The following is a 14,458-nucleotide window of genomic DNA, read 5'->3' on the forward strand; positions in this document are numbered from 1 at the left end:
TGGGTGGTGATGACTAGCTGCCTTCCCTCTGGTCTTACACTGCTAAATTAGGGATGGCTAGCGCAGATAGCCTTCGTGTAGCTTTGCACCAAATTCAAAACAAACAAACAATCAGAATAAGTGATAAATTTAGAAAGACAGCATACCAATATATAAAGATGAAATAAATACGTAATAAGTTTATATAGAAAAGTTTCACCACTTGCCACTGAGTCCTAAAGCATCAAGTCTTCCTTTCCATATTATAAATTCTTCTCCTTCACTCTTGATAGTTCATACAAATATTTGTACTTTCATATTCATACTACCAATATATACATCCAAATATTCCAAGTTTCCTACTTAGAGCGAATCTATAAGTCAAGCAGACAATGAGTGTTCATGATTCATGAAACTTCCCGATCCATGTATATAAAATTACCGAATTTAAAACGCATTAGTTGTGAAAAAAAAATATATGGTGCGCACAAAAAAAGGATTCAGCTTGCGACTTAAAACAGTGATATCAAAATTAGCGGCCAAACTGGTAGCTACACTTATAGCGTATTTCACACCAAATGAACGAATGTTTACTGTAAAACTATAATCAGCACTATAAGTGTAGCTGCCACATTGACCGCTAATTTTGATATCACTCATTTAAGTCTTCACGACTAATCCTTTTTAGGCCGCGACTTTTTTTGTTTTTTTACATCTGAGGTGTTTTTAATTAAATTGGTTTGGTTTCTTTTGAATTTCGCGCAAAGCTACTCGAGGACTATCTGCGCTAGTCGTCCCTAATTTAGCAGTATAAGACTAGAGAGAAGGCAGCTAGTCAACACCACCCACCGGCGACTCTTGGGCTACTCTTATACCAACGAATAGTTGGACTGACCGTCACATTATAACGCCCATACGGTTGAAATGGCGAGCATGTTTGATGTGACGGAGATTCGAACCCGCGACCTTCAGATTACGAATCGAGTACCTAAACCACCTCGACGTGTTGGGCCATTTATTAATTGATTTCCTTGAAATTTAGTAAGTAGAGTCCAGTAGAACATGTCTGCTGTAAATATATATTACTTTGGATTACCACAATCCGGACTAGAAAAGTGGAAAATCGCTAAACTATCACTCCGTTAAATAACACACAGTATGTCTGTCTGTCCTGCAGGTCGTTTCTCTGGCTTGTGTTTTGATGCGATCCTGAAGTACTTTGTAAAATGTTTTACGTTAAATATTACAGACATCAGCCTGCTCATGAACAGTGCTTATATCGGAAACTGCTCTGACATCAACTGGGACACATCAAAACTACACTAGAGACAAGTATTGTAACTATAAATTATAGTAACTTCGAGCTTATTTCGGGGTCGCGTTTGCTTTAAAACAGTACAATAATAATAAACAAACACGGTTCTAGTGTTAATATATAATTTACCAGGACCTCCGTTACTCACTGTAATACCCACTTTTGTGTAATCGACTCACCTAACTTGACGCTTTCGGTTTTCTGTATACCCTCGACTCCCGAGTGGTGTTTGCGTGTTTATGTGGTTACGCTCAAGTAGACAAAAAAACTTGTTTGCTGGAAGCTCTCTGCAAAGCCTCGTGAAACATACTACAGACTTCTTTCAATGACTTCGTAAGTATTAAAGTGCGGAAGTTCAATCGACAGGTCTTTAAGTAATCGGCGTGATTAAAAAGGATCCACCTAACACAGAAGCCAAGGTTTTTGCACATGCTTCGTTTCACGTGCTTAACAGTGTGCACTTTGAAAAGAAGTGAGGGCAAGTATACAGAACATTTATTTCCTTTGAATAGTTTCTACTGTATTTTACTGTCATTGTTGACAGTGACGTTACACAGGATTTCTTCGTTACTTCAGTAAAACGTATTACCTGATTAAAAAGCAGATTTGATTAAACATATAGAAATCGTCAGAGATGACGTTCCTAAACACTTTATGAGCTATTAAGAGTAACTTGTTATTAAGTGTACGTAATAAATAGTAATAATATAATTCTCGTCCAAGAATGCAAAGTATTATCGATTTCAGATTTTAATTATCTTCGCAAATTTCAGGAAGCCCCATTTTGTGATATTAGGCAGCTGCCTTACCTCCCACAATTACGCTTGTGACTCATTTTATTTCTATGAGCATATCTGTATGACTTATTTTGTGTAATTGCGTTGTTATTTTGATTTCGTCATGTTCCTATTTTAGAATCAGGTGTTCTGTGAAGCAAACAGCACGTGTTTTTGACGTTAAAACACAAGTAGCGTTAAAATATAATAAAATAATCACAGAAAGTTGCAGAAGTGTACGTTAAAAAAAAATTATATCAAGTACAAGACGTGACTGGTGTGTACATACTACCTGGCTAAATAAGGTCGTACTAATATTTGTGTTTCTTAAAAACACTATAATTAAACCAGCTGTTTAAACCAAAATTGTGAGACGTGACTGGTGTTTACATTTCAGTCTCCCGGCTTAATAGAGGTCTTACAAATCTTTGTGTTTATTAACAGCACTATAATTAAACCAGCTGTTTAAACCACAAGTGTGAGACGTGACTGGTGTGTACATAGGATCGTACTGATCTTTGTGTTTGTAAACAACACTATAATTAAACAGCTGTTTAAACCACATCACGGAAGTCGGTTATGCTCACAATAAAATTATTTACCGTATTTCAAAAGTCAACTCGCGCTAGTCGATTTGTACTCTCAGAGTGCGACTAAAATCAACCTTTGTAGCTCGTCTAATTGACACACGTGAAACGGAAAGAAAACTGGTGCCACGTATTCGAGTTTTCTTCCATAGTTACTCTGGTTACTGCCTCGATTTTAAATCATGTTATAGCCGTACAAAGTTTGTACCTTGTGTAATGGCACTAAAAACGTTTCAGATAGACCGCACAGTAAAAAGAATTTTATCTGCAGCACTGTAGTGACTAGAAATTAAATATAAACACTGCCGTGAATTATCCAAGGTGATTACCTGGTAATTATGAACAGTTCTGAGAGTTACAGTCATGTGAAAAAGTTTGGACACCCCATGAAAGCCTGTGTGTTTTTGTAACATTTTTAAATATATAGATATTTAATCTCAATTTTAACAATACTGAGAGATTATAGGAATATAACTAAACAATTAAAACTGAAGAAAAGACTTTTCAAGTTCTTCTGTAAATGTAATTCTACAAAAATGCATATTCTAACTGAGGAAAAAGTTAGGACACCCCCACATTTATTCCCACTTAAAATTGCTCAACTCACACACAGGTGTACCACACCAGGTGCACATGATTAGAAGATCGTTACTCAGCATTTTGAATAAGCCTTGCCCTATTTAAACCTCAGACATTTAGTTTTGTGTGCTCCTAACTGTTGAAGTGAGAGTGAGCACCATGGTGAGAGAAAAATAACTGTTTGAGGCCTTCAGAAAGAAAACTGTAGCAGCTTATGAGTCTGGTAAGGGACTTATAAAGATCCCAAAAGATTTTGAAATCAGCCATTCCACTGTCCGGAAAATAGTCAACAAGTGGAGGGCTTTCAAAACAACTGCCAATATGCCCAGGTCTGGTCGTCCAAGCAAGTTCACCCCGAGAGCAGACCGTAAGATGCTAAAAGAGGTCTCCGAACACCCTAACATGTCATCACGGGACCAAGATCAGGCTCTGGTTACTGTTGACGTGAAAGTGCATGCCTCTACAATCAGAAAGAGACTGCACAAGTTTAACTTGCATGGGAGGTGTGCAAGGAGTAAAACCGCAAAGCCAGACTGGAGTTTGCATAGAGAATGTAGACAAAGACCAGGACTTCTGGAATAAAGTTCTGTGGACAGATAAGTCCAAAATTGAATTATTTGGACACCAGAACAGAGAGCATGTTTAGCGTAAACCAAATACAGCATTCCAGGAAAAGAACCTCATACCAACTGTGAAGCATGGAGGTGGAAGTGTCATGGTTTGGGGCTGCTTTACTGCAGCAGGACCTAAACAGCTCACAATCATAGAATCCACCATGAATTTTACCGTGCATCAGAGGGTGCTTAAGGATCATGTGAGACTATCTGTACGAAAATTAAAGCTGAAGCGGAACTGGACCCTGCAACACGACAATGACTCAAAACATACCAGTACATCCACCAAGGACTGGCTGAATAACTAAGAAATGGAGAGTCCTGGAATGGCCGAGTCAAAGCCCAGATCTTAATCCCATTGAGATGCTGTGGGGTGACTTGAAACGGGCTGTACATGCAAGAAACCCCTCAAACATCTCACAGCTGAAAGAATTCTGCATTGAGGAGTGGGACAAACTTTCTTCAGACCGATATCAGAGACTGGTAGATGACTACAAGAAGCGTCTCACTGCAGTGATTTCAGCCAAAGGGGTTACCACTAGCTATTGGGGGGTAGGGTGTCCTAACTTTTTCCTCAATTAGAATATGCATTTTGGTAGAATTACATTTACAGAAGATCTTGAAAAGTCTTTTCTTCAGTTTTAATTGTTTAGTTATATTCCTGTAATCTCTCAGTATTGTTAAAATTGAGATTAAATACCTATATATCAAAAAATGTTACAAAAATACACAGGCTTTCATAGGGTGTCCTAATTTTAACACACACACATATATATATATATATATATATATATATAGTTTCTTGAGTGACCGTGCAGTAACTATTAACGGGGTAGTTAGCTGCTTGAAATTACTGCACGAATACTATTAGAGGCACTTATAGTTAATTGGAGTGACTGCGCGATTACTATTAGCGGCACTTATAATTAATTGGAAAGACTGCGCGATTACTATTAGCGGCACTTATAGTTAATTGGAAAGAATGCACGATTACTATTAGCGGCACTGATAGTTGTTTGGAGTAACTGCGCAATAACTACAAGCCGCGCTGATAGTAATTTGGAATGCATGTGCAATGACTATTAGCGGCACTGATAGTTATTTGAAGTGACTGCGCGATGACTCTGTGCGAGACTGATAGTTATTTAGGGTGACTGCATAATAATAATTAAGAGAGACTGCTACAAAGTAATTATGTCCAGTATAGGTTGATCACGCAGTATCTGTGAATAGTGGAACAGTGTCGATAGTTATTAAAAGCAACTACAACCACTCGGTAATTATTAAAAATAGTGGTAGTTATATAGACTAACCAAAGTGCCGACTACACAGTAATTGTGAACAGCACCTAGTGTAGCTATGTACTGTATAACATAAAAGGTATTTAGTACTTTGTGAACCTCAAGGTAGTTAACCTGTTAACTTTCTCTACGATAAACCATGAATCCATGAGAGTTTAACTGTTCATTGAAAAGGTTTGTTTGTCTATATTCATCTTTCCGGGTAATAGTTGTACCTGCAAAAACACAAAATGAATATTTAAAACAACGACAAAAACATACAGTACGTATATATGAAAGTCTACATTTGAGACTATTTTGTTTGTATTTTTAAGTACATATTCACGTGCGTAGCGTTAGACAATTACCAAGATATTATTATTTCATTTTAAAAAAAAAAGCCTCAGAGGTTGTTAGGTAACAATCAAGATAAAATCGTAACCCGATATATTTTTGGACGTTTTAACTTAAAGTGTGTGTGTGCGTTTTCTTATAGCAAAGCCACATCGGGCTATCTGCTGAGCCCACCGAGGGAAATCGCACCCTGATTTTAGAGTTGTAAATCCGTAGACATACCGCTGTACTAGCGGGGGGCCATTTTAACTGAAAGAACGCTGCCAAAAATATCAGAAGGTGTCTTGGAACAACACCAGTTTGTCTGATACCACCATTCGGAAAGATTCTGCTAGAAATTGCATGACTCTCGTTTGTAATGTTTTCCGTTTGTTTCAACGAAGCTTTACATATTTACGAAGTGCAGCTGTTTCGACGCCCTAAGGAAAGGCCGCCCTTGTGGACTCCTGAAACCAGCTCTCTTTCTTTTTTTCTGGTTTCAATGCAAATTTATTTAAAATCACACGAATTTCAGGTGTTAATCACGTGCATGTTACTAATACGTAGAAACCTTCAAATGCTGTTAGTGGAAGCTAATTAAATTTAAACTTATGGTGGTAAAATTTTTATTTGATAAGGAGTTATTGTGAAATAAAAAATCTAACATAATATCTGTGTTTCATTAAATTTACCCCCCATCTCCAAATCAAGTAGGCTTACTTCATAAATATACATCACTTCTAATGTATCGTATTGACCTACATGCATTTGACGTAAAAATAAAAGAAATGTATATATATATATTGGTCCATTATAAGTTCCGTTAAACAATACATTCTTTGTTACATTAATGTCTTTCTCGGACTAAACATGAAGGCCATACGAAAGTAATTGAGAATTAATTATGCAAATTAAGTTCACTGCATGTTCGTTCCAATTCAATGAAATGGCACATATTTATCACCATCGAACTCCGGCCATCTGGCAGGGAGCTGCCAAAGGATAATTGATTATTAACAGCACTGGTCATAGCAGGGAAAAAAAAAAAAATTTTCAGGAAAGTAGGGCTCGTTGGTTATTCGAAACAAAATAAATGCAGTAATAAAAAGCACACAAACAAGTAAAGTTATATGAGCTGAATAGATTTTAAAACTTTGGTTTGCATTGTGTTTATTTGTTATTTTTTGGTTGGTTTCTTAATTTCGCGCAAAGCTACACGAGGGCTATCTGCGCTAGCCTTCCCTAATTTAGCAGCGTAAGACTAGATGGAAGGCAGCTAGTCATCACCACCAACCGCCAACGCTTGGTCTACTCATTTAGCAAAGAATAGTGGGATTCTCCATTAAATTATAACGTCCCCACGGCTGAAAGGGCTCGCATCTTTGGTGTGACAGAGATTCGAAACCAGAACTTTCGGTTTGCATTGTGATTCGTATAGCTAAATGAAAGTCTAAATTTGTCAATGAAAGTAGATATTTAAAATTTACCCAATAACAGTATTTGTCTAGTTGTTCATATACTTCTCATTGCAGTCTTTATTTTGGATACGTCTTCGAGAAATTCCGCAAATAACCAATGATCCCTATTTTCTGCATTTTTTTTTGTTGATTTATTCAATACTTATATGTCCATTGAATAAACACAACACAACATTTATAAACTTTCAGTGTAGTCATATCCCTGATAGCCATAACTAAAACCATAAACTTATAAAATGTATTCCTTACTTTGACCTACAGATAAGTGTATAACTTTGTGATAGTGGTTTTAATTCTTGTTTCTTTACTTATGTAGCAGTTTCTCTACTTCAGTTTAACTCTTGTAGAAATTTTTGAATTGTTATGCCAGAAAAGTTAACGTCTTTTTTTTTTTTTTTAGGATATTATTAGTATATATGCGCATAGTATATTGTAACCAATACTTTGAGTGGTCGGTTTTTCGCTTAGGAATTCGATAGAATTGCTTTTCTCGTGCGAGTCACTTGGAATCTTTATCGATCTCTACTATTAAATACTACCGTACTTAAAATCTGAGTCTGTCTTACTCGGCCCTGCATGACCAGGTGGATAAGGCACTCGACTCGTAATCTGAAGGTCGGGGGTTCGAATCCCAGTCACATCAAACATGCTTTCAGTCGTGGGGGCGTTATAATGTGACTGTAAATCCCACTATTTGTTGGTGAAAGAGTAGCCCAAGAATTGGTGGTGAAGACTAGCTTTCCCTCCAGTCTTACACTGCTAAATTAGGGACAGATAACATTCGAGTAGTTTTGCGCGAAATTCAAACCAAACTGTCTTACCGCCATTATTCAGAAGAGTTCAAATTTTATGCTTTACTTGCTATTATTATTCTCACTTGTTTTATGTACAAGCGATTGAAAATACATGATTACTATGAGCTGTATTTTGTAATGATTACTTACATTTCGAATGTTGTTTTAAAATCCTTAAAACTGTGGCGTGAGCTTGGATGGTTTAAGTGTGTGTTTCTTATAGCAAAGCCACATCGGGCTATCTGCTGAATCCACCAAGGGGAATCGAACCCCTGATTTTAGCATTGTAAATCCGTAGAGTTATAGCTGTACCAGCGAGGAACGGACGGTTTGACAATGATGAGAAAGATTGGTTACATTTGTATTTGTTATAATAATAAACTTTCTTGTACGGTAGGAAATATTCACGTTTAATTAATTAACTAAGTGACACTTTTCTGTAAAGAGTTAGTTGAAATGTTTTGGCAGAATTTCGATCCTTTATTTTCGGGCTTTTTTAACATGGCATTAGTGTTGTAAAGACTACAAAATATGCACCAGTAACATTACTGCAAAACGTGTAGTACCTTGTTGTTCGAGATTGTGCACAGGGAGCTTTCCCGATCTACTACAACTGTTGCTTAACCGGGTCAGTAACTAAGATCAAAGTCCATTCAGTTACGCATTTTCTCAACAACGTAGGCGTTAAACGTTTTAAACAGATGCATGGTATTAAAATCGCTTGATTTTGTAGTAGGCTTAATAAGAGTTTGATGAACTATAGAGGATATAGTAGCTGTTGTTGTACCTCAACAAATCAATTATAATTACGTATTTAAAAATAGCTTAGGTAAATTCGAAATCTAAAGAGAAAATGCAGCTGTTAATAGAGAATAATTAATAGAGAATTAGATAGTGCATTAGTTTCACTGGAAAACAAATACTCAATGTTGGCATTTGTAAGTACATTTGTTTTGAATTTTCGCGCAAAGCTATACGAGGGCCATCTGCGCTAATATCTCTAATTTAGCGGTGTAAGACTAGAGAAAAGGCAGATAGTCATCACCACCCACCGCCAGCTCTTGGGCTACACTTTTACCAACGAATAGTGGGATTGACAGTCACGTTATAATGTCTCCACAGCTAAAAGGGCAAGCATGTTTGATGTGACAGGGAGTCGAACCCGCAACCTTCAGATTACGAGTCGAGCACCTCAACCACCTTGCCATTTCGGGCCATGTATGGATATGACTAAAAAGATGCCTCATACTAATTGTCGTATAACAATAAAACATTAAGAACACCTATCTATGAAAATAAATTATGTATAAATCCCTGTGTATGTATAATATATATAAGTTGTCTTTTAATCCGTGTGTGTGTTATAAACATTTGCATACATGTTTGTATATAAATGTGTTTATTTTATATCCTTTTGTATTATATTAGAAAAAAGGTTCGTACATGTTTGTTTACAAACGGGTTTTGTAGAACCTCTGTTCATCAAAAAATAGTTCGTAGATACATAAATGTTAAATACCTCATGAATAATAGTGTTGATGTATATGTAATCATATATGCAAAAACGGCTCGTTTGGGTTGAGAAAATATTTTATATAGAAGAGCGAACAACGTTTCGACCTTCTTCGGTCATCGTCAGGTTCACAAAAAGTGTGGTGTGGAGCGCAATTGGAAAAATTTTGTTCAGCTGTACGACAGAATCAATAGATAAATAATGTTGAAATAGTTTCCTTGTTTATCTGTCTATTAGTGTTCCTTAACTTTCTATCTATATACTTTCTTTTCTCTCTCTCCTTATGTTTATCCAACATCTATAACTATTTATCAATTTGTCTATCTCGCTATCTTTTCTCTACCTGCTTACTTCTTGTTCTTCTGGTCTGTTATCAATTTCTTCTTCCGTTTATCCCTCTATGTGCGTCACATACATGCAAAATCTGGTAATAACGTATGTTCTTGGCTACCTTATCAATGTTTTATTTCATAATCAACCTTGTAGAATGTGACCTATGTACAACGCTACTAGTAAAATATATTATCTTAGTTATACGTACTCACATACACGCATATAGATGTATTATAATAACGCAATCGCGTGCTTACTGTATTGCGCTTTCGTCTTAACGCCTAGAAATTCAAAACTTTTTTTTTTTCTGACAACATTACTTTTAGGGGACATAAAATAGCGTGAAATGAACCTGATTTAGTAAAATTCATATAAATAGAGAGAATATACTCGTGTCTGTTTGGTCGTATGTTCTTTGTAAACCAAAAGACCAAAAATATTTATCAAGTTTTTTTCCCCTATTCAGTCAAAACCAATCGTTAACTGGAAATGTTCTTGTTTTAATTTTCTCTTTCTTCATTTGCATATAACATACTTTATTTGTATAACAGTGTGTAGAAGCATTTTAAACTATTACCTTAGAGTTTTTCTTCGCACTGTTGGTTTTGTGGTGAAAATAATTATAATTTTGTGTTACAAATGTTAGCCGATAGGTGTCATTGTTCGATTGTCACCAAATATCGATTTCCAACAGACAGATACACGTGATTAGAAATAAATCGTTTGGCCATATAAGATTGTGTAGGACGATGATTGTAAATTTAATAAGTTGTCATAAAATCACTATATAGCTTAGAAGATACGGAATTTCTTTCAGTAATTCAAAAACAAAAACAATATATTTTACGTCAACCACGCTAAATCTGCCATATCCAGCACTGTCGAGATATTTTGCACGATACCAAAGCTCTTCACGCTGGTAAAATACTGCAGACAATAGTGATCTGGTTTTGTTATCAAATGATATGGTGTAAACCAAATTAAGCAAGCAAATTTCAATCATTATCAATTATAGTTGAGTCATTTTCATATTAGACATTTAAAGTAACAATTAATAACACGGCATTACGTATTTTCTTTATAATACACAAGTGATTTATTTTTTAGCATAGAGAGATCGATGCTGAAAGTACAGTTGAGATCACCCGCTTTGTTACCTGGAATAATTCGAATACCAGCAGCTTTTGTTTTCGGTTGAATTAAGAGACCTACAATAAACCACTTTTTATCAGGTCATTGGAAACTTAATCGTTTATCGGAAAAAAAAAAAAAAAGACCATATCTGACCAAGTATGAGTTGGACATCTTTCACTCTCCGAAAAATCCAGTTAAACGTATAGTACATAACCAGTAGTTAAAAAAAAAAAAAAAAGAGCTGAAAAAAATGTTCTCGTTTTATGTGTTTTACAAGTTTACATAGATACATAAAATCACACCGGAACCCAATGGTGATTGTATTTTCATACTGTAGGTTACTGCATAAATGTTAGTCTGTTTGTTTTGTTTGTTTTTAATTTCGCGGAAAGCTACTCGAGGGCTATCTGCGCTAGCCGTCCCTAATTTAGCACTATAAGACTAGAGGGAAGGCAGCTAGTCATCACTACCCACCGCCAACTCTTGGGCTACTCTTTTACCAACGAACAGTGGGATTGACCGTCACATTATAACGCCCCCCTCGGCTGATAGGACGAGCATGTTTGGTGTGAGAGGGATTCAAATCCGCAACCCCCGGAGTCGAGTGCCTTAACCAGTTGACCATGCTTGGGCCCCCACTCAAGTATCACGATATATTATTTTCGTTTTAGTGATATGTCTTAGAATTTTGAACAAGAAAGAAATCTGATTTAGCTCGGAAAATATTCGTCTAATATTATTCGTAGGTTCCCGCATATAAATTTATTCTACTGACAAAAGTTTATTTTCTTTTTTCAGAAAAAGCTATTCTGTCCTTCAGATACATTTTACCATTTTTATAATATATATCACAACATACTAAAACCACTTGTACACGTAAAATAAATCGTCATGACATTGTCACATAGCAACGCAAAAATCGAGATGATACAGTAGTTTGTTCTGTTTGTTTGAAGTTAAGCACAAAGCTATACAGTGGGCTATCCATGCTCTGCCCACCGTGTAAATCCAAAGACATCCTGCTGTGCCAAACCATAGTAGAAAATATTATATGAATAAACAACGTACTTTTAGAATAAATACTTTAAACCAAAACCTACCCTTATTTATAGCTGAAAAAAACTATTATAATTGCTTGTGATTTCTTACTTGTGGTCAGTCAACGTTTGGCTATGTATTTGTTGCTAAGTACAAAGCTACATAATTTGCGATAATTGATCTGCCTATCGCCGGCATCGTAAACCGTATTTTTACTGTTATAAGCTTTCAGATTTATTACTGAGCCATCGGAGTTAATAAACTTATTAATCTCAAATAATATTTGATAAAAATAGTAACAACTCCTATGTTGAATAAATGTACTATAATATGGCATGGTCTTATGATCAATATTCTGGGCTGCTTATCCGAAAGTCTAAAGTTCGTGCACAGTGACACCGAAGAAGCTTCGTGATTTCGGGTATGGGTGCGTCATAAGAGTGATAGGTAATTCCATTAGTTGATTCAAAACCAGAAATTCCTTCTGGCAGCTACCCCCTTAGTCAGTACCTCAAAACACTATCATACTTGGACTTTATGATCTATCCAATGACCGTCTGGTTCATACGTCACATAAGGGGTCGTGCAAGTCAGGAACACCAATTCCTTTGCATATTCCAAATCATGACGAACTATTACTTTATCACAGAAGAATGACCATAAGAAATAATGAATTACATTTTAATTATTAGACATTGGAGGAGTACATCATAAGAGCTTTGCAATCTCCAGGTCAATGTCATTGCACCAAATTTATGTACCTGTGTAATTAGTAGTGTAAAAGCTAATTCATTGATTGTTAATCTGTTTTCTTAACCTGTTTGACATTACTTAGCTTTATTTCACTTGTTCACGATTTAAGTGCCCAAGAGAGGAGCGAATACCGGAATTGCTCGTGGGAATTTCCATTTTGTGGTTGAGCTATTGCCAACTGGCACTCAGACAAGTAAACCTGTACCAAATGTATTTTAAGATTTATTGTTATATAGACTTTGTTTGGTTTTGATTTTCCGAAAGTTTGTTTTATGGATTTATACGGATAATTATCATCAGAAGGTACGAAATAATATTTGTGAATTTGCTTTTGTTTTACACCCAGTATGGCTAGGTAGTTAGGGCGCTCGCATCGCAATCCGAGTGTCGCGGGTTCGAATCCCTGTTACATCAAATATGCTCGCCATTTCAGCCATGAGGGCTTTATAAAGTGACGGTCAATCCCACTATTCGTTGGTAAAAAGAGTAGCCCAAGAGTTGGCGGTGAGTTGTGTTGACTAGTTGTCTTCTCTCTAGTCTTACACTGCTAAATTAGGAACAGTTATTGCAGATAGCTCTCGTGTAATATTGCGCTAAATTCAAAACAAACGAGCATTTCTTTTGTTTTATCTTCAGGTTCGTTTGTTTGTTACTAGGTTGAAAGATACCCCTAAAATAAAATGAGCGTTCAAAAAAATAAATATAAAAAAGGAGGATGACAAACAACCTTTTACTTTTTTACTTCATTAATTACGACAAAAAAGAATATAAACTTAATTTTGTTTGTTAATTCGAATTTTCTGAACCTTCTAAACTCTCCTGTCGGTGTGCATTTATTTCGTTTTTCTACCATTATTACACGATTATCTTCATGTCAAAAATCCTAGAGCACACAAGGACTTCTATAACTTGTAGTTTGAATGTTTTAGGTGCGTGAAAAACTTCATTATTGGAACTACTTCGATCTTTTTAAAATCCTGCACTAATGTTGTGTATTTTCAATAATTAAAGTCATAAACTCAAAAGTCAAATTCTGAATCCATTGCGGGTTCGAATCCCGGTCGCACCAAACATGTTCGCCCTTTCAGCCAAGGGGGGGCGTTATAATGTGACGGTCAATCCCACTATTCGTTGGCAAAAAAGTAGCCCAAGAGTTGGCGATGGGTGGTGATGAATAGCTGCCTTCCCTCTAGTCTTACACTGCTAAATTAGGGACGGCTGGCGCAGATAGCCCTCGTATAGCTTAGAGAGAAATTCCAAAACAAAAACAAACAAAAATGAAACCTCTAGTAATTTCGTTATCAAATTTAATTATAATTTAACTAAATGGTATTTTGAAGCTAGTACGTTTATTTAATGGACAAATACCTTGTATAAAAGACTTGTTATAACCAACAAACGAGATACTTTTCCGCTTTTCTCAGTTATACAGGAAAATATGTTTGAATATTTAAATGCAGCAGAAAACACAATGTCACCTTAACAAGCTGCAATGCATACAGAAAACACTTTGACGTGAGACTTTTGTCATTTCAAAATGTAACCAGTTTTATGACGTAAACGTCATTTTCAGGTACGCTGTGAAAAACCCGTGCGCAGATAGATGTTCTGCACGTGTCAGATATATATACAAAAAGAGGGACATGTATCTCAATAAACCCGCTTGTAAAATATAATTATTTTGTAATGAATACACACACATGTATATTACGTATGTCAGCATTTATAAAACAAAGAAACATGCTGAATAACCGTTAAAACAATGGCTTTGTTTGTTCCTGAATTTCGCGCACAGCTGCACGAAGGTTATCTGCGCTGGCAGTCCCTAATTTATCAGTGAAAAACTATAGGGAAAGCAGCTAGTCATCACCACCCACCGCCAACTCTTGGGCCACTCTTTTACCAACGAATAGTAGGATTGACCATCACTTTATAATGCCCCCACGACTGAA

At 36.0% G+C, this 14,458-nt stretch overlaps 2 long non-coding RNA genes across 2 annotated transcripts in view; one reads left to right on the top strand and one right to left on the bottom strand.

Annotated features, from left to right (window-relative positions):
* LOC143254384 (uncharacterized) overlaps nucleotides 1-1,594 on the bottom strand; it is a 61,241-nt gene extending 59,647 nt beyond the window's left edge. Inside the window, exon 1 of the long non-coding RNA XR_013030176.1 lies at nucleotides 1,474-1,594. This is a non-coding gene — a long non-coding RNA (uncharacterized LOC143254384). The remainder of the gene's footprint in view (nucleotides 1-1,473) is intronic.
* LOC143254381 (uncharacterized) overlaps nucleotides 1,529-14,458 on the top strand; it is a 49,988-nt gene continuing 37,058 nt past the window's right edge. The window contains exon 1 of the long non-coding RNA XR_013030173.1: nucleotides 1,529-1,772. This is a non-coding gene — a long non-coding RNA (uncharacterized LOC143254381). The remainder of the gene's footprint in view (nucleotides 1,773-14,458) is intronic.

The sequence above is a fragment of the Tachypleus tridentatus genome, chromosome 6 (genome assembly GCF_004210375.1).
Source record: "Tachypleus tridentatus isolate NWPU-2018 chromosome 6, ASM421037v1, whole genome shotgun sequence".
Taxonomy (NCBI): domain Eukaryota; kingdom Metazoa; phylum Arthropoda; class Merostomata; order Xiphosura; family Limulidae; genus Tachypleus; species Tachypleus tridentatus.